Source organism: Mya arenaria, chromosome 10 (genome assembly GCF_026914265.1).
Source record: "Mya arenaria isolate MELC-2E11 chromosome 10, ASM2691426v1".
NCBI lineage: Eukaryota > Metazoa > Mollusca > Bivalvia > Myida > Myidae > Mya > Mya arenaria.
The window spans coordinates 16,848,958-16,870,540 of record NC_069131.1 but is presented as its reverse complement, the minus strand read 5'-3'; the positions used below and the strand labels follow the sequence as shown (position 1 = coordinate 16,870,540).

The 21,583-nt window shown below is 40.1% G+C and overlaps 1 long non-coding RNA gene and 1 pseudogene across 1 annotated transcript; both read left to right on the top strand.

Annotated features, from left to right (window-relative positions):
* Positions 1 to 601: 601 nt before the first annotated feature.
* Positions 602 to 2,807, top strand: LOC128204390 (uncharacterized; annotated as a pseudogene).
* A 6,915-nt stretch (positions 2,808 to 9,722) lies between these two features.
* On the top strand, positions 9,723 to 10,962 carry LOC128205255 (uncharacterized). Its single transcript, XR_008256198.1, has 3 exons — positions 9,723 to 9,735; positions 10,123 to 10,192; positions 10,808 to 10,962. It is a non-coding gene; the product is annotated as an uncharacterized LOC128205255 (long non-coding RNA).
* The last annotated feature ends 10,621 nt before the right edge of the window (positions 10,963 to 21,583 follow it).

The following is a 21,583-nucleotide window of genomic DNA, read 5'->3' as shown; positions in this document are numbered from 1 at the left end:
AGGTTTAACCAACATCGTATTTATTTATTTAAAATTAATATATTCGAAGAAAGTATTCCTAATTTAAGTGAACACACGTTGTTGAAAAGAATAGACAAAAACGAAGAAAAAATGGAATTAATAAAATTATGTGTTTGACACTCCATTGTATTTGCCGTTAAATAGAACAGAGTTTCAAGAGATTAAATTTGATATAAAAACTGTAAATGACAATTTTGCATTTGATAAGTTCACAAGTGTTACTTACGTTTCACTTCAAACGCTTCTCATTTTATCCAAATTATGAATTAATCTAAGTTGTAAGTACCAAACCCACAAAAATGGATAAACTATTTGTAACAAATAAAACACACGGATATGCTTTACTTTTCCGGCTCAGCAAACTGTAAACAAGGCGAAAAGCGAACTGAAACGAGAAGGTTTAAAAACGCCTAAAATCTCATCTTTTTCTCATACATCAACCAATCCTTCAAGTGTTAAGAATTCGGTCACAAAAAGACATTGAGACATCCAACGAAAAAAGGACAAAACAAACTGCAAAAAAAAATACAAAAAAAATACAGAGACCTGTCACAACCTGGGACGTATTCGGTAATACAACATGTCATACTTCACACAAGATGGATTTTCTGAACAGAAGATTTCAAAAGTCAAAGAACTTAACAAACACTTATCAGTCATCATTTTTGCCGCAACCTCCGCCTTCATGCCGCCCCTGCCCTCACCTCTGGACCCACAGCCATCACCACCGCCTCAATTTTAACACCTGCTCCCAACTCTGGATCCACCATCGCCACCTCCGCCTCCATTGCCGAACCTGCCCCCACCTCTGGTTCTATCACCACCACCTCCGTCTCCATTGCCGCCCCTGCCCCCACCTCTGGATCCATCACCACCACCTCCGTCTCCATTGCCGCACCTGCACTCACCTCTGGATCCATTACCGCCACCTCCACCTCCATTGCCGCACCTGCCCCCAACGCGGGATCCGTAACTGCCACCTCCGCCTCCATTTCAACACCTGCCCCCACCTCTAGATCCACCACCACCACCTCCGCCTCCATTGCCACCCCTGCCCTCGCCTCTGGATCCACCACATCCACCACCATTTCCGCACCTGCCCCCACCTCTGGATCCACAGCCGCCACCTCCGCCTCCATTGCCGCCCTGCCATCGCCTCTGGATCCACCACCGCCACCTCCGCCTCCATTTCAGCACCTGCCCCCATCTCTGGATCCACAGCCGCCACCTCAAACTCCATTACCGCGCCTGCCCTCACTGGATCCACAGCCGTCACCTCCGCCTCCATTGCCGCAACTGCCACCACCTCTGGATCCACCACCGCCACCTCCGCCCCTACTGTCGCCCCTGCCCTAACCTCTGTATCCAACACCGCCACCTCCGCCTCCATTGCCGCCCCTCCCCCACCTCTAGATCCACAGCCGCCACCTCCGCCTCCATTGTCGCTCTTGGCCCCACCTCTGGATCCACCACCGCCACCTCCGCCTCCAAACTTGCCCCTGCCCTAATCTCTGGATCCACCACCTCAACCTCCACCTCCACCTCCATTGTCGCACCTGCCCCCACCTCTGGATCCACAGCCGCCAGCTAAACCTTCATTACCGCGCCTGCCCTCACCTCTGGATCCACAGCCGTCACCTCCGCCTCCATTGACGCCCCTACCCCCTACCCTGGATCCCCCATTGCCACCTCCGCCTCTACTGTCGCCCCTGCCCCCATGCCCCCACTTCAAGATCCACAGCCGCCACCTCCGCCTCCATTGCCACCCCTTGACCCCACCTCTGGATCCATAGTTGCCACCTCCGCCTCCATTGCCGCACCTGCTCCCACCTCTGGATCCACCACCTCCGTCTCCATTGCCGCCCTGCCATCGCCTATGGATCCACCACCGCCACCTCCGCCTCCATTTCAAAATCTGCCTTCATCTCTGGATCCAGAGCTGCCACCTCAACCTCCATTACCGCGCCTGCTCTCACTGGATCCACAGCCGTCACCTCCGCCTCTATTGCCGCACCTGCCCCACCTCTGGATCCACCACCGCCACCTCCGCCTTTACCTTCGCCCCTGCCCTCACCTCTGTATCCCCCACCGCCACCTCCACATCCATTGCCGCCCCTGCCCCCACCTCTGGATCCACAGCCGCCACCTCCGCCTCCATTGCCGCACCTGCCCCCACCTCTGGATCCACCACCGCCACCTCCGCCTCCACTGTGGCCCCTGCCCTAACCTCTGGATCTACCACCGCCACCTCCGCCTCCATTGCAGCCCCTGCAACCACATCTGGATCCACAGCCGCCAACACGCCTCCATTGCCGCTCTTGACCCCACCTCTGGATCCATAGTCGCCACCTCCACCTCCATTGCCGCACCTGCCCCCACCTCTGGATCCCCAGCCGCCACCTAAACCTCCATTACTGCGCCTGCCCTCACCTTTGGATCGACAGCCGTCACCTCCGCCACCATTGCCGCAACTGCCACCACCTCTGGATCCACCACCGCCACCTCCGCCTCCACTGTCGCCCCTGCCTTAACCTCTGGATCCAGCACAGCCACCTCCGCCTTCAAATCCTCCCCTTCCCTCACGTCTGGATCCATCACCGACACTTCCGCCTCCATTGCCGCACCTGCCCCCACCTCTGGATCCACAGCCGCCACCTAAACCTCCATTACCGCGCCTGCCCTTGCCTCTGGATCCACAGCCGTCTCCTCCGCCTCCATTGCCGCACCTGCCCCCATCTCTGGATCCCCTATCGCCACCTCCGCCTCCACTGTCGCCCCTGCCCTAACCTCTGGATCCAACACCGCCACCTCCGCCTCCATTGCCGCCCCTGCCCCCACCTCTGGATGCACAGCCGCCATCTCCGCCTCCATTGCCGCACCTGCCCCCACCTCTAGATCCACCACCACCACCTCCTTCTCCATTGCCGCCCCTGCCCTTACCTCTGGATCCGTCACCGCCACCTCCGTCTCCATTGCAGCCCCGCCCCCACATCTGGATCCCCCACCACCTCCGTTTTTTGCACCTCATTACAAGTTTTTCACTGATAACCTAACTTATTGGGAATTATTGTGCTTCACCACTCGTGAAAATATGTTTTTATGACACTCGTAAACTAAAAGGTACATAACCCGATATTGGTTCTGGAAGGGGACTTCAAGGGCAATCACCTAGCATCGGCCAATATTGACCAAAATTGATCCCCAAACGTATTGGTACCCCGCATTTAGGTAAAACAAGCACACTGACCGGCTTTGGAAGTCTGGTAAGACCAGAAGGAGGCGACGGGACGCCTAAAGACCTGGTTTCAACTTCTTGTGAACCCTGATATCAAGCTCAGCTAGGCTCTGAAGTAACCGACTCAACTGACTCTAATATTAAGCAGACAGTTCTATAGTTCCTACCAGTTCCACTCATGTATTAAAAACGGTTTGTTAGTTTTAATTGTTTTATGAAATTAGGTGCAACAACACTCGAACTGAGTTCAAATGTTCATACAGTACTAATATGTATTTATATTATATTATGATATTTATTATGGGTCACAACGTCTTTCGCTGGTGCGCACATTCCGTAAATACCGTATTATAGTATATATTATATAATACATTTGTTATATTAACCATAAATCCTGCAGTATAACGCGATTTTAATATTGTTCTGGTATGGCGATCTAAGCGAGATAACACACACACGTCACCCAACCTGCCAAATATATGTTGTCTATTTTTGATTTCTTCAATACATGTATGTTCTGTAAATGCTAAAGGCTATTATCAAATTTATCAAAATCAAACGTTTGTAAAAATACGAGTGTTTAATTTATAGTCCACATAAATTATATGCTTACTTCGCAAACATTATATCTAGCTATACTCTGTTACTATCGTTATTATTTCAGTTAAAACTCAGCTTTATTATTGTATCGAACGTAACGCTGTTCTGCTCCAAACAAACGCTTGACTCAGACTGACATCCAAAGAAACTCGCGACGCTTATATACTCGCACAGCAAACGTAGGGAAAATTATAAAAAAAATGAAAAACAGGGGGTCACCAGGCATTTGAAATCGTTTAATCAAGGGGGCTTGTTGGAGAATGTAGTGCTATGGGCAATATAATAAAACGTAAACTATAGAATTTCAGGAGCCTTACACCTATATACACATATTTCGGCTTTGAATCATAACTAACGACATAATATATAGTGAACCGGCAGCGTTTTTTTTACTACATAAACTTAGAACACATGCATTTTTTGCGCATTTTTTAAATCGAACTTTACTTGGTTACGTAAAATTGACAATCATAGTGTACAATGTATTGAATCGTTCTTATTGATGTAACCGGATGCCTCCCCCCCCCCCTTGTATCCGCTAGCATGAGGGATGACCGATTAATAGATTATTTGAACCGGCTGGTGAATTACTTAAACTACTAAGACATATAACGCCCGAAGCCAGTCTAGAAATAATGAAATAAATAAAAGTGAAAATAGCAATAAAGACAGAAAAGGGTACGTGGGTCTGCTTTTATACGGGGCTGGCTTTGTTTAGAACTCTTTTGTATTCCTCGCTCCGGATTTAAAAGAAGAACGAATTTGTTAATTTGACATTAATTGCTTTCCCATAAATACTCTCCCCATTATGTAGGACACCTATTAAATATTAATGTGTCGGGGACATCCATGGCTATCACCTAGAACCACCAAATAGCATCCATCTTTGAAGCAGCTTTACCAAAATTGACCCCAAAAAGTATGGGGACCCCCTATTTGCGTAAAACGAGCACGCTATCACCTAGCACCGCCCAATAACTTCCATCTTGAAGTCAGCGGAGTAAAGCTGACCACAACGTCCTTGGACCCTGTATTTGAGTAAAACAAGCACATTTAGCTGCTTTGGTAGGCTGGTATGATCAAAATAAGGCGATGTGACGCCCAAAGACCGGGTATTGGTATTTAGGAGACATCCTGAGGTATCAACTGTCAATGCCTAATAACTTAAACACAATTGTTAAAACAATCAACCTGTGATAGTGCAGGTTTAATTGATGGTAACAATATGTACAAAACAGAACTTAATCTATCTTTTCGTCAAGGTCATTCAAGTTTGTATTTTTCAATGACGTTCAACCGACATACTTCCCCTTTAGTCTGCATATACTGTAGGGGGCTTACCTTAGTTTCACGCTATTGAAATTTACTTGACACAAATGTTAGTGGATGCCAGCTTTAAAGCAATATTCAGTTACAACTTCTTGTGAGCCCTGCTGACAACTCTGTTTGGCTCTCAGAAGACCGACTCAACAGTTTGTAAGTTTTAATTGTTCTACTATATTAGATTAATAAACCCTCGAACTTAGTTCAAATGTTCAAACAGTAATAACATGTATTTATATCATAATATTGATAAAGAGTCACTAAACACTACGTCTTTAAACCATGCAGTATAACGCAATTGTAATAGTGTTCTGGTATGGCAATCTAAGCGAGATAACATACGAAAGTAACCTTAATTGCTCAATATAGTTGTTTGTCCTTGATTTCTTGAATACATGTAAGTTCTATAAGTGCTATAAGCCTTTATCGAATTCATCAATATATAATCTTTGTAAAACTTGGAATGAAAGTTTAAATTATACAAGAGTAATATGCTCACTGGGTACTTATTAGATCAAAAAGTTCTATATTGTTACTATCGTTACTATTTCAGTCAAAACTAAGCTTTATTACTTTATCGAACGTAACGTTGTTCTGTTCTAAACAAATGCTTGACTTAGACAGACTGTCTTACTGGAGAAAATCGTGGCGCTTTTATACTCGCACAACAATCGAAGGCGGGCGGAACGCTACTGTCCAAAACGTTGGCAGTGACAATCAAAATAAATGGCAGGCCACAAAAAAATCGATTAAGGAAATTAATGGCAGCCGTCTTGAAAAGTATGCATCTGAAACAAAGAAATGCTCTGAATATAGCCCTTAGTTTTGGAATGTAAACATAAACAATTTTAAAAGGATGAGTCACATTATATGCTCGTGACCTTAACACAGCAGAAGATGCTCAGAATAATACCATGCCGGCTGACATCATGTCAGTACAGAAAACTGACGATCAATAAATACAAGAAATATGGATATAATGTCGCACCAGCGGTGAGGAAAACAAATTCAAAAGCATGATGATGTTGAATATAGTCACCACTATAAGTTTGTATTTACCGGATGGGGTAAAGTCTCTTTTAATTGCACTTTTGACAAATGCAAATCAAGGGTCAGTTCATGATATTTTTACCCTCCGAATGTCAACATGCTCTCAATGGAATGGGGTAAGTGTAGAACTATATCAATTCTAACATATTATATCAATATTTATAATTTTCAGGTAAGTAAACACTAATGTTAATATCAATAACAATTCTAACTTAAAAATTCAGGTCCCTTTTATGAAGTGTCAAAAGATCTGGGCTAAACACTTCTCGGGAAACGCCCCAAAAAATGAATATCACGGGGTCACCAGGCATTTAAAGTCGTTGTGGGGGAATGTAGTGCTTATGCGCAATGCAGTAAAACTTAAACTATAAAATTTCAGGAGCCTTACACCTATATACATGTATTTTGGCTTTTAATCATAATAAACGACATAATATATAGTTAACCTGTAGCGTTGTTTTACTACTAATGTTCCTTCACAGCGTAGGTTGAAATCCCAGTGTCAACTGACATTTTCTTACTTTTTTTCTATGATTTGATATATCAAATGGTTTTATAATAAACGGTTAATATTATTCAAAACTGTGAAATTACAAAATATCAGCACTTAAAACGGGTTAGCCACAAGATAAGACAATTGCTAGACAATACATGTAGATACATGTCAAAAACTTCTATAAAATTAACGTTGTGTAAAATCATTGAATCGAACTATTTGATGTATCACTTCGCTTAGAACACAGACATCTTTTGCAAATTTTGCGAATTTTTCCAATTCGAAATTTACTTGGTTACACGAAATATATATCGTTGTGTACAACGAATTGAATCGTTCTTACTGATGTATTCGGATGCGCCCCCACCCCCCTGGATCTCCTTGAGGTAGGAACGATTAATAGATGAATTTAACCGGCTGGTGAATTATTTAATCTTCTGAGAAATATAACGCATGAAGCCAATTTAAAAATTATTTAATAAATAAAAGTGAAAATAGCAAAAAAAGACAGAAAATGGTACGTACGTGCGCTATTCTACGGGGTTGGCTTCGTTTGGTACTATTTAATATTCCTCGCTCCGGATTGGAGGGAAGAACAAGTTTGTTAATTGCACATTACTTGCCTCCCCATAAATACTTTTCCCATTATGTAGGACTCCTATTAATATGTGAATTATGCACTGAAACAGGAACCGTCAATATTACTTTAGTAATGGATTCATCACTTATCCTTTACGGTTTTATTACATCCTGGATAATTAAGTATTACACGAGTATGTACACACATCATATATATTGATTGATTGGTATTTAAACGTAACAGAACAGAATTCAAATTAAGTCAATGAAAGTCACGTGACTAATGGAATGTTCCCACTGTGATTGTATTTTATAGTAAACAAAACCTTATAGGATTTAAATTCAGTCAATGAAAGTCACGTGACCAATGGAATGTTCCCACGGTGATTGTATTTTAAAGTACACCAAATCTTAAAGAATGATTTAACATAGTTATGATTTAATAAATAACATGAGTCACTCCAGTTTTGATTTTAATCTTTTTACAATTCTTAACTAGGTAAAGCATGAATAATTTCATACTAATTACTTATGTCAACTTTTGAGCCTGAATGTACTTTACTACCCTGTAAATCATTTATTATCTTTCGAATGTTTTTTTAATTGTTTTGCTATTACATTTGGTGTACTTAGCGGAATCTCAAACCCAGCCTTGTAAGGATAAAATTGCCGGTTAAAGAATGGTTATAATGATATACAGTCGAACCTCGTTATGTCAACTTTTTCGGGACCTAGTGAAAAAAAGTCGAGATAACGAAAAGTCGACTCATCCTAATTACAAAAAGTATCACCAATCCCAACACGTTTGAGTTGGATTGTACGATGATTACACACACAATTGAACGGTCTTGTTAAATATTTTCGTCGTGAAAACAGCAAACTTATTATTGAAAAATAAAGTTAAACAAAAGAAGAATTATGTGTGTCAAATTTATTTCTTTTACGTTTTTGGATCACAAAAAACACATATAAAACCACAATTGCATACATTTGTACATTGTAAGATTTTATACCGGGTCCTTCTCTGAATTGGTCGACCAGAGCAGTGGAACTAACATTTGACATTTTGAAGTTATTCTTTCTGTTCCCATTCGGGATTGATATCTACTCGGGGTGAGGGGGTGAGCTTATTTACCCTCGCCATCGGGTTATACCCATTCGGCGAGCACGCTACGTTTTACAGTATTTCTACAGATTTAATAACATTTTTAACATCTCTTCTTTAATCGTAGCGTGAGTGCTTCGGACTGTATATATATAAATATTCCTACACAGTATGTACAAATTTCTGGTTAAAAATTCAAGATTTAAATAATGTCTTAAGAATCTATCACATACGCATTAAAATCAAACACTTCAAATACATCATAGAAATTATGCTATAATTTTTCCTATACAAACATTTTAGGCTCAACCTACATTTTAAAAAGATGTCTAAATTTAAAAATTCTTTACACTAGTAAGTGTTTATATATACAACGTATCCTTGGCATAATAACAACTAGCTAGTGAGATTATTTTTTTTTTTTTCAAATGACAGATTTCTCACTAGTTAGTTTCCTAAACCATCCCCATCAGGGATGGGGCGGTATATGCTGGTTTGCACTGAGGACTAAGCCTCAGTGCGTTTGCCTGGATTTTGTTTTCCTTGACATTCAATAAAAAATAAAAAATAAATAAAGAAAAGTGTGTTATACATGTATATATAAGTGTCCAACTGTTGTTATTGTTGTTCTTTTTTTTCTTTTCTTTCTTTTTTGGACTGGTATCGCTGTGTAACCAGGCAAACCAGGATGAAGAATATAACGATTCGCAGCTTAAGACTCCATCCTATGGTGTTACAATATGTGAAAGCGTTGCCAAGGACTGATTAAATTATGAAATAAAATAGAGATTGGTTGATCCTCCGGGGTGTATTTAAAATATCGCTATTAATATTAGAACCGTTTCCGGATGGTAGTTTAATACTGGCATAAACAAAGACTTTTCTAACTATTAGAAAGAAAACGATCCTTTTCAGGGCCACTGTTAAAATATTATATAATAATTTAAAATGTTATATACATTATTTACATAAAAAAAGGATTCTCACCCCGGAGGAACGGTAATTTGATAATATACAACGGCTGGTGAATTATTAAAACAACAAATAAACAAACTCCCCGACGCCCTTCTTCACATAAATGTATGGGGTTTAATACTTGAAAAATAAAAAAGAATTAAATGTGAATGCTTGTGCTATTCTACAGGGGTGGCTCTGTTCAGTATTACTATTTTTCCCACCCTGGGATAGAGAAAAGAACGAGTTCGCCAGGTGCCATGATTTAGGCTACTTGAATACTCTCCATTGAAGGAGATACCATGTGGAAGGAAAGTGTCACGTGACAAATTCACTCAATGGCGGAGGATTAAACAGACGGACTAACGAAGGGTAATTTTACCGTTAAATTCACAATGATTGTTAAATAAAACACACACCACTAGTAGTATATATACGGGTCAGAGTGTGCACAATTATATGACTACGATATATACTACTGGTCGATAGGTATTTCTCATGATCGAGAGTATAAACAAACTTGATCAATGAAAATCACGTGACCGTTGGAATGTGTTTCCCACGGTGAATACTATAAACATTATAGAAAACAAAATTGTTAGGCTACTATTTAAGCTTTTAAGATTTAGTTGTGGTTGGTCAAATTTTGTTACTAATTTCCAACCGGTATAATTTGTTGATGAGAATATTTGGCTAGGCCTTGTATTGTTCACTTAGTTTTTCAATTTATGATGGATAATTAAATGTTATTTTTGCTAGGAGTCTTGTGGTACTGAACGGAACCTTCCCTACACCTGACCTGGGTAGGATAAAACTACCGGTAAAAGGGGTAACATTAATTATTAAATAAGATAAAATATAAATTAAAGATGTAAATAATAGCTTAGATTATATATGATGTTCAAAAATGAACAACATATAGAGCAGACTGTTCCTGACAGTTATGGGGCAATTAATTAAAAGTGCCGACAGCTTTTAGACAACCGACCTTTATATATAAAAATAAAAATAAAAATAATGTAACATATTGTATATTATGATATACAACACATTGTATATTATGTCTAAATTTTGTCGGTTATCCGGCAGTCAACCAGGAATTTGGCAAGTGACCTGAAGACAGACCTTTGGACAGCCTTGCTTTGGTTTAGAATATTATTTATATTATAATCCAAACCAGAAAAAGTTAAGGCTGCCATAAGTTCTGCCCTCTGGCCCCTGTAAGTGTCACAGTGTAACAGAATGTGGGAAGTGTCACAGGTCACTCCACACCGAGCACAGTTCGGATCACTTTTAAGAATATATTTTCCAGCACTTCCTGGGAGAAGTGATGTGCCCAGTCTCAGCCTCGTTATGCATTTATCAGTTCTAAAGAAATAAGAATATTTGTTTGGAGGCTGGAGACTCACAGAGGTCCTATCAAATGTATTAATGTATGTTTTAGGTGTCCTCGCCGACCGCCATTCATTTATGACGTGCCGGCGGGCTAGTGAATAGACCTCTGTGGGTGCAAGAGGGACCGGATCATTCACCTCCACACGCCTGAGGCCATCCTTTGCAAGCCCGTCAACCACTTCATTCCCCTTCAGGCCGACATGAGCTGGGAACCATACCATGGTAACCTTTAAGTTTTTCTCCAGACACTTATTATTTTGTTCCAAAATGTCATTTATCAAATCCGGTCTGGAGCTGCTACCTCTATTTTGTATAGACTGCAATGATGATAGCGAGTCTGAGAGGATAGCAGTATGTATGGGCTTGTTTCTGATAACCCAGTCTAGTGCATCTTTAATTGCCAAAAGTTCAGCCGAAACCATGGAGAGATGGTTGCTGAGTCTTTTAGTATTTTTGATATTTTTGGATGGAATATAAAAGGCACATGCAACTATGCCTGTTTCTCGGTTTTTAGATCCATCTGTGTAAATTTTTAAATGCTCAGCATAATTTTGGTCAATTTAAGAGACAGTTTCAGCTTTGACGAGGTGCGGCAAGTCTGATTTCGTTATTTTTTTAGAGATAGAAATGTCAACTGAAGGGTCCTGGAGGGTCCACGGAGGAACCTTAGACGGCCTCAGGTCTGCCACACTTACATCTTTGAGCCCGGCCTCCTCAACAATGCTTTGGGTGTAAGCGCCAAAAGGCATCGGTCTATGTTTACCCTTGTCATATTTTGCCTTGATGAAGAAGCCGGTCCCAAAGAGGTCACTTACAGGGTTACCTACTTTCCGGGACTGTACCCTAGCCCAGAAGTTAATGATTTGTTGTCTCCTCCGCAGGGTCAAGGGAAGTATCCCCGCCTCTTCCTCGAGCATGCATGCAGGGGTACAGGGAAGGGCTCTCAGAGCTATTCGAAGGGCTTTATTGTGTATATTTTCCAAGATCTTAAGACTGTTTGGCGAGGCATTAGCATAGACTTGAGCACCATAGTCTATTTTTGAACGTATTAAGGACTTATATATGACCAATAGACTGTGTTAGTCTGACCCAAAATCTGTTCCACATAACATTCTCATTAGATTTAATTTGTTTTCACATCTTTCTTTTATGATCTTATAATGTTGTACAAATGAGAGACGTGGGTCAAGATAAAGGCCTAAAAAACGTACAACTTTTTCAAAGATGATCTTTTGACCTCCTAAAAATACGTCCACGGTTTGCCTTGGATTGTTGCCAAACAGCATGCCTACAGTTTTTGTTGTTGAAAGTTTGAAGCCCCAATCTATGGACCAATTCCAAATGGAGTCCAGACCTTTTTGTGCTCTTATTTTCAGGTCTTTCAAGTTGGACCCCATTCGCCATGTGCCGGAGTCATCGGCAAACTGGCTAATAACCATACCTGTTTTTTTATTATTTCAGGGAGTTCATTGATAATGATTGAGAAAAGAATGGGGGAGATCACAGACCCCTGTGGCGTTCCTCGTGATAGTTCTGCGGGATCCGATATCTCTCCCCCAACTCTGACCATGATCTTTCTGCCCTCTAGAAAAGCTCTGAGATAGTGAAAACAGTTACCAGTTACACCATATTTCCGCAGCTTTTGGAGTACTCCAAAATGCCATGTCAAATCAAACGCAGCCTGTAAATCTAAACAAATAGCGAGGACATAGCGACTTCTATTTTTGGCATATGTGACATCGTGTTGTAGACGACCAAGCTGATCCAATGTGCTCCGTCCTTTCCGAAACCCGGATTGGAAGCGGTTAAGAATTCCATTGGATTCAAGCACGTGCTCAAGTATGTTTTTAATCATTATTTCGAGAATTTTGCCCTCATGAGATGTTAGACCAATGGGCCTGTATGACTTAGGGTCGCTTTTGTCTTTTCCAGGCTTTGTAAGAGGCACAACATGGGCTGTTTTCCACTCGGAAGGAACCACCCCACCCCGCCAGACCATGTTATACAGATGCAGCCAGATTTGAAGGGTTGCATCCGTCATGTGCCCAAACATCATATATGATATTCTATCAGCCCCGGTGGCGGACTTTCTCCTGCTAGCAATGGCTGACCTTACCTCACAAAGTGAGAAAGGTAAATTTAGTAGTGTTGAGTTGTCCCCTGGCTCGTTTAAAATATCTATGTTCTTTCTCGAACCGTGTTTGGAAGGCCAAAGTTTAACGTGGAAGATTACTATCACTAGATATTGATTTGTAATGTTTTATTAAAAAATGAGCCTTTTCAAGGGGATTTTTAGCAATTTTATCTCTGTATTTAAGTAGTGGTACAGGGCAGGTAGAATGACCTTTTATTCCGTGGAACTTGTTCCAAAAATCCTTACTATTTGACTTATTTAACCTAGCAGATTCACAGAAATCTTTCCAATTCTGAGTTTTGACCCTTAAAATCACCCTCTTAACTTCTGTTTCCAAAGACCTATATAAAATTAAATTATCAGGTGAGGGATTTCTTTTAGGTTATTTAATGCCTTTTTTTCTACCCTGTACAGCCTTGGAGCATTCGTCCGTCCACTATGGGACCGTTTGACGTTTGGGCCGCTTACCGGAAGAGGAGGGAATACAACTCTCAGCTATGGATAGAATTTTATCAGTCAACTGCCGATTAAAATGTTCCAGCTCATCCAGATCAAAGTCAGAGAGAGAGAGTCCCAGACACAATCTTTTGAATTCACACCAATCAGCCTTTTCAAAGTTAAAGGATGGTTGGCAAGTTTCATGTGAATTTAACCCTTCGATATTAACATTGTTGAGGGCTATAAGGCAAGGAAAGTGATCCGACCCAAGATTGCCGTCTAGGACCCCCCCCCCCTGACGCGACACCTGCCAAACAGACACTGACTATGGTGAGGTCAATGCACGTGGAATTACCTTGTGCATCAAACCTGGTGGGTGCACCATCATTCAGGACTACCAAGTTTGAGTCTTCCATCCAAGTACAGACGTCCTCACCGTATTTACAGACTTTGGAGCAACCCCACACTGGGTGATGTGCATTGAAGTCCCCAGTGTATACCAGTTTCGTTATATTTGTTTTACTCCGTATATTACTCTCGAGTGTAGTAAGAGCCTGAATGTTACAGCCCCGAGAGTAGACATTTATAAGAACAAAGAGTTGGTGCTTTGTTGGGTAAACAATAATTGCCAGTGCCTCTATGGCTGTGCCGCCATCCTTTTTTAACGGAACAGTGATTGGAAGAGTCTGGTATTGGATAGTGTGCTTTATATAAATTGCTAACCCACCGGCTACATTATCATTTAAGTTTGTATGATTTATAAACTCTGTATAATAGCCGGGGATTGATTTTGATGTACTCCCCTTAAAGTTAGTTTCTTGAATGCACAATATATCAATACTATTTATATCTGTTAGATGTTTTAACTCTGAATGTTTACTAGATGAAAGACCCCCACAGTTGAATGATAATATTTTTAAATCCCTATCCATTAAGAATGTTGTTAAACCTGCAGAGGAGATTAGACCTTTGGGTTTTGCCCATTGGAGACTGGGAGTAAAGTCTACGACTCATCCTCCCAGCCCTCAGTTTACCAGGTGTCGAGGGACCCTGCAGTGGTGCGCTGGCAAGTTTCGTGATGGCCTTGAGGGACGAGCCACCTCAACCCTGCGGTCTTGAACTAAATTTCCAGAATTGCCTGCTTTTCTTTCATTTTTTGTCTGGTTGTACAATGGGCAGCCATTATGGTTGCGATGCCTCTGGCCTTTAAGAAAGAGACACACTGCCTGTAGGCAGCTGAGTGGGCATCACCACAGTTTTTACATCTGCGGTTTGGGTTTTTGCAATCCCTAGTAGAATGTAAACCAGCGCACCTAGCACATGCTAATGAAAGTGTACACTTAGGAGCCTTGTGACCAAACCCCTGACATTTTAAACACCTATCAGGGTCCTCTTGTCTAGGATGAACGTATAAGATAAGGCTCGTGCCACCCACCCTGACGTACCTCGGGAGGCTCGATAAAACTTATCCCCACCAGCCGGGGTAATCCCGGTGGTGGTGGGGCCTCCAGACGCTCCAACCCCAATATATGACACTGGACGCCTGGCGGCAACTCCAGACGATCCCCAAGGCCCGCCAGGTCCTCATTCTCGGGAACCTCAGCCAACACTCCACGAACTTTGTGTAGGGAATGGGGTAGGGAAGCACGACAGTCAACCCCCATGAGTTTAAAAATGCCCATATTTATTAACTTGACAATTGCCTGGGCATAAACCAGTTCCAGGAGAAGGGCCCCAGAGCCTAGTGGGACTGATCGTTTGACCAGGCGGGGGAGGAGCTGACCCAGTTCTGATGCCAGTTTGATTATGGACCCCTAGCTGGTCAGCTTCAACCCCCACCCGCCCACAATAGCTCGAGGGATACACTTGTGCATCATAGTGTTATGAGTTAAATGATGACTATCCCTGGTGCACAGTGCCTCCCCAAGCACAGGAGACAGGTAATTTGACTGTCTCCTGGTATTGTTTTTTGAAGAAAGGTATCACCAGCCATTGTTAACAATTAAGTTTGTAATAAAATCAACAAGCAAATAATAAAATTTAATGGGGAACCTAGCCCCTATATGTAGAAATGCTAAGACTTTTGTATAAGATGTTGTGTAAATAATATTGGTGTAATAAATATTGTTATTGTTATCAAAAATAATAAAAAGTCCAATGCACCGATAAATAAGCCCACAAAGTTTATTGAAATAAAGGTGGAACTACTTGACATTTAATTAAGTACTACTGAAGGGTTTAAATTTAGAATTTAGTTTAGTCAAGCAGTAGCCTAAATAAAACCGAAAGCTAAAGGGAAATAAATAATAAATACACAAGGGAGAGAACACTGCAAAAAACCAACGTTTGACCTTGGCTTTTGTTTTTCACAATAATTAATGTCTTTCTGTCGAGCTTACTAGTTCACAAAGTCATGGAGGGCTAAATGTTCACTACAGGTTCGCAAATTGTCAGTTTATTAACTTCTGCAGGCTATTGTCTTCTATATTTTCTATAAATTCTTCTTATCTATTTTCGCTTTGTATATACGGCCATTGACCGGAAACGATGATGGATATCTAATCAATAAAATGTTTATGTTTTATACAACACCAAAGAGCTTGAGCAATAAATGTCTCTTTAATTAATTACAAAAGCAAACAACTTTAACTATTCGCACTTACCAATTACATTTTTGTATCCTCCAATTATGACAGTTTGTTATATTGACACGCACGGTATTTTGCGACATGCTGCAAACCGTCATGACTATTTTCTCAACTACGTCTCGATCTACAGTTCGACATAAAGAACATAGGAAATGTGTGAAATTCAACCACTGCGACTGAAAAACGAGGTCGACATAGCGAAAAAGTCGAGATAAAAAATCGACACAAACAGATTTATTTTATACAGAATAAGAAGGAATAAATTCGGGACCGGAAAAAAGTCGACATAACCGGAAAGTCGACTTATCCGACGTCGACATACCGAGGTTCGACTGTACTTCCAAAAAAAGTTGTATTTTATACAAAAACATGTTAAAATATGTTTACCATAACAGTGGGGCCGATAATAAAATTTGTACCGTCAGCTTCCAGAAAATCGACCAAATTGTTCAGGCGATCCTGAAGTTTGAAGGAAAACTAGTAAAACTCCAAAACTAGTGAATACTTAAAGGAAGATACATCCAAGGAGGGCAGACATGATCAGACATTATCACCCCTTTCCCCGAGAGCATCCTCTGTATAAAAAGTTAATTAACATGTATGAATAAATTTTGATCAAGGGTAAATTATTTCAGTTAATGCTCTAATAATCCGTGGTTTCAATTCCAATAGGTATTTTATTATTTATTTAAATCTTGACGGTTGTCTGGCAGTCAACCAGGAGTTTAGCAAGTGATTTGAAGACAGACCTCCGGACGGCCCTGCTGGGGTCAGACTATTAATAATGTTGAAACCGAAAGCAGATGTCCTAAGGTCCACCCCGGAAGAAGTATTTCGCCCAATCTTACTCTCGTTAAACATTTGTCTATTTGTCTATTCTTAAGGAAGCAGAGTATCTGATAGGTGGTTGAAGACTCACCGAGACCCTATCAAATGTATTATTGTATGTTTTAGGCCGCCATTCGTTTGGGACGTGTCGACAGGCTAGTGCAAAGACCTCTGTGAGTGCAACATACGTTTAGGACCTGTAAAAGGCTAGAGAAAAGACCTATGTGTGTGCAATATAGAGCGGACAATTCACCTCCACATCCCTTAGACAATCCTAGGCTTCAACCACTTCATTCCCCTAACAGCCGACGTGGGACCCATACCATGGTAACCGTTTAGTTGTTCTCCAGACACTTATTATTCGGTTCCAAAAAATCTTTAATTAAATCGGGTCTAGAGCTTCTGTCTCGTTTTCTATAGACTGCAATGATGATAACGAGTCTGAGAGGCAGTATGTATGGACTTGTTACTGATAACCCAGTCCAATGCATCTTAAATAGCCAGGCATTATACCGAAAAGATAAGGATGTGATTGCTGAGTCATTTAGCGTTTTAAATAGTTTGGGATGGAATATAAAAGGCACATGCAACTATGTCAGATAACCGGTTTTTAGACCCGTCAGTGTATATTTTAAGATGCTCAGCATAAGTTTAATCAATATGAGAAATAGTTTTATCTTTAACGAGGTGCGGAAACATTTAGATTCTTTGGCGATTCCTTAGCGATAGAAATGTATACTGAAGGATCTTGAGAGGAACCATAGAAGGCGTCAGGTCTGGTAAAGTTACATCTCTTGTCATGGCCCCTCAAAAATGCTTTATGTGTGTATGGACCAAAGGGCACAGCTCTGAGCTTACCATTAAGTATCAAAATAATAATTATACATAATTTTGATACTAAAGTAAAAAAAACAGTTAAGGTATACATAACATTTTTTTTAGTATTGAAAGTAGTTACAACACATACACAATAAGAATTGAACATTGACCATTGCAAGTGCCCATTTCTGGGCTCGTTCAATGTGCATCTAAAGTGCCAATATCTGACCTAGCACCCTGTCCTTTCCAACTTCTTTCTGTAGCCCTGTGTATTTAGTTTAGATGAAGTAGCCGGGCCCCAATACTTCACTTACCGGGTTGCATATTTTCCGGGACAGTTTCCTAGCCCATTAGTTAAGGTAGCACACCCCTAATGAAAACCTCCACAAGAAAACTCTTCACTTTTAATGCTTTAGCCATTATGTTGTTACGCACATGACTACAAATCTTTTGAGGGTTTCATGGTAGCGGTACGAATCGATCCAGAAGCATATTTCATTTTTCTCTTTTATTTTGTCATAACCTTTCATTTTTGCAGAAGATTTAACATTAATGTCATTAAGAAGTAGTTAATTTCAGTTTAACACATAAACATTAGCTTCTTTGATGATTTTCTTACTTACAGTCACGGCTGAAAAAGGTTGAGAATTTCAAACCTTTAATTGTTTTAAACGAGACGGTAAAACATTCCGATTTTGTTGAAAGTTCGAAAAATGTTAAACTTTAAGTTAATTATTTATAAAGAACAGGTCATGAGTATTTCTAAAACTTTTTGATTTTACTATTAAACGTCAAGGTTCCAATTTGTATGTGTTAACAGTGTGTTAATACCATATGGCTATTTCACTACATTTTGATTATATTTGTTGATGATTTGATCAATAATGTAAAGTTAATTCTAAAAACAAGCATATATTTTGTTACTCTGATATAAAATTATTACCAACATGTTGAAAAATAAATGGAATAAAGGATTTTTCTTGTCTAGGGAGATGTCGTTTGTATATAAAATATGAAATGGGGGGGGGGTAATTTAAACTTAAATAAAATAGGTATTTGACGGTAAATTTCTTTTAAATATTGTTTTTAAAAAAGGAAATAATACACGTGTAGCAATTATCAAGCTGATTATAGTTTTTATGATGCCCAGGGTTGCTACCGTATAAGTTTTATTTCACCTTCGCATGTACAAGGGAAGTACCACCGCCTCTTCCTCCGGCATGTATGCAGGTGTACAGGGTAGGGCTCTCAGAGCTACACGAATGGCTTGATTGTGTGTGTTGTACAATACCTTAAGACTGTTTGGCGAAGTGTAACAACCTGATCATTTCATAAATTCATTATATTAATTAATAAAGCGCGATCATGTTCTGCTCGTAGTTAATGTTGTGTCATTGTCTTGTTATGTATGTTACATGTATGTAAATGTTTAAGTTTGTGACGTATGAAAGTAGTTGGTACAGTATGAGTGATTTACCTATTTATAGATTTATAGAGGGCGCTTTTACTAATCAATTTACCCGTGCTAACTTTCCCGGTCACTCATTCCTGTACTGAACACTGCAACCAACGGACCACTATTCATTGTTTACGTAAAGTGTTTAATATTCTTGCAAAAGAGTATTTTGCTGCCGGTAGGTTAGATTTTTATTTCATATTAGATCGAGTGTATTGTTTTACTTTTATTCATTATATATATGTATATATTGTGTAATTATCATTAATTATTGTGTTATTATTAAATACTACTGCAAAAAGGTGATGAATCATCTTTTATATTGCAGGCTTCATCTTCAACATCTACAATAAATATATATTCAAGACCTACAAAGGCGTTATATTATACCCCCGCTTACAGAAGCATTAGTATATAGTTGAGCTCCATAGTCTATTTTTGAACGTAATTAGGGAATAACCAGAAGACTGTGTTTGTCTGACCCAAAATATGTTCGACATAATACTATCATTAGGTTCAAGTCCTTTTCACATCATTATTTTCTTATCTTAACATGTTGTAAGATGAATGAGAGATATGGGTCGAGGTAAAGGCTTTAAAAACGTAAAACATTTTAATTTTAAAATGATATTTTGATCTCCTAAAGTGTTGCCAAACAGCATAGTTTTTGTTGTTTGAAATTTTAAAGCCACAATCTATGGACCAATGGTTAACCCTGTTTTTTACCTTAATTGCAAGAAGTTTGCCCGCATGTGAGGGTAAACATATGGACGTATATGACTTAGGATCGTTTTTGTCTTTCCAGAATTTTGAAGACGCACAAGGAGGGCCGTTATCCTCTCGGACGGAACCACCAAACCTCGCCAGACTAAGTTATAAAGATGCAACCAGATTTTATGGTTTGAAACCGGAATGTGCCCAAACACCAGATAATAGATTCAGCTCCGTTGGCGGACTTCCTCCTGCTGCCAATGGCTGATTTAAGCTCACTAAGTGAGAGAAGTAAATACCAAAACTTCAGGCGGAAGATTCTATCACCGAATACTGATTTTTTATGTGTGATTAAAAATTGAGCCTTTTCAATGGGATTGTTGGCAATATTATCTCTTTATCTAAGTAGTGGTACAGGGCAGGTAGAATGACCTTTAATTCAGTGAACCTTGTTCCAAAAATCCCTAGGATCCTTGGAATCACATTTTTAGCTTAAGTTTCCAAAAACCTTTATAAAATCATATTGTCAGGCGAGGGGTTTATTTTAAGGTTATTAAATGCTTATTTTATACCCTGTACAGCTTTGGAGCATTTGTCCGTCCACTATGGGACCGTTTGACGTTTGGGTTAATAACCGGAGGAGGGGATACTACTCCAAGCTATGGACAGGATTTTGTCAGTCAACTGACGATTAAAATGCTCCAGATCATTCAGATAAAAGTCAGAGAGAGAAAGTCCAAGACACAATAATGTGAATTTATACCAGTCAGCCTTTTCAAAATTAAAATCTGGCAGACGACTCTCCCGTGAATTTGACGTTCGTTTTACCTTTTGGAGGGCAGTATGGCAAGGAAAGAGATCCGACCCTAAATTGTCGTCTAGGACCCCACATGACGTAACACCTGTCAAACAGACACTGACTATGGTGAGGCCATTACACATGGGTTGATATTTCCATCCAGGTACAGACGTTCTCACAATATTTACAGACTCTTGAACAACCCCAACCTGGGTGATGTTCATTAAAGTCACCAGTGTATACCAGTTTCATTATATTGGTTGTACTCCGTATATTACTCTCCTGTGTGTTAAGTGCCTGAATATCACAACCCCGAGAGTAGACATGTTTTAGAACAAAGAGCTGGTGCTTTGTATGGTGAGCAATAATTGCCAGTGCCTCGATGGACGTGCCTCCATATTTTTCAAGGGAACAGTGACCTGCAGGGCATAGTATTGAACATTATACTTAATAAATTGTTAAGCCTGCAGAGACATTATCATTTAAGTTTGTATGATTTGAAATTTAATAAATGTGATAGCCGGGGATTGTTTTTTTAGTTAGTCCTCTTAGTTTCTTGAATGCACAATATATCAATCATATTTGAATCAGTAAACTATTTTACTTCCGAGTGTTTATTGGCGGAAACACCCTAACACTTGAATGAACATATTTTTAAATCCTTATCCATTTATAATGATATTAAACATGCAGAGGAGATTAGATATTTTGGGTTTGCCCATTGGAGACTAGGAGTAAAGTCTACGACTCAACTAATCCTCCTAGCCCTCAGTTGACCAGGTGTCTATGGACCCCTGCAGTGGTGCGCTGGCAAGTTATATGATGGCCACATGGGACCACCTCAGCCTTGCGGACCTATCCTAAATTTCTTAAATTGTCTGAATTTCTTTCATTTTAAGATTTTACCAAGTTTGTCTTATTTTTATTTTCTATATAAGGGCATGAACGGTGTTTTAACTAGAGATAAAAAAAAATGGTTAGATATTTTTAGT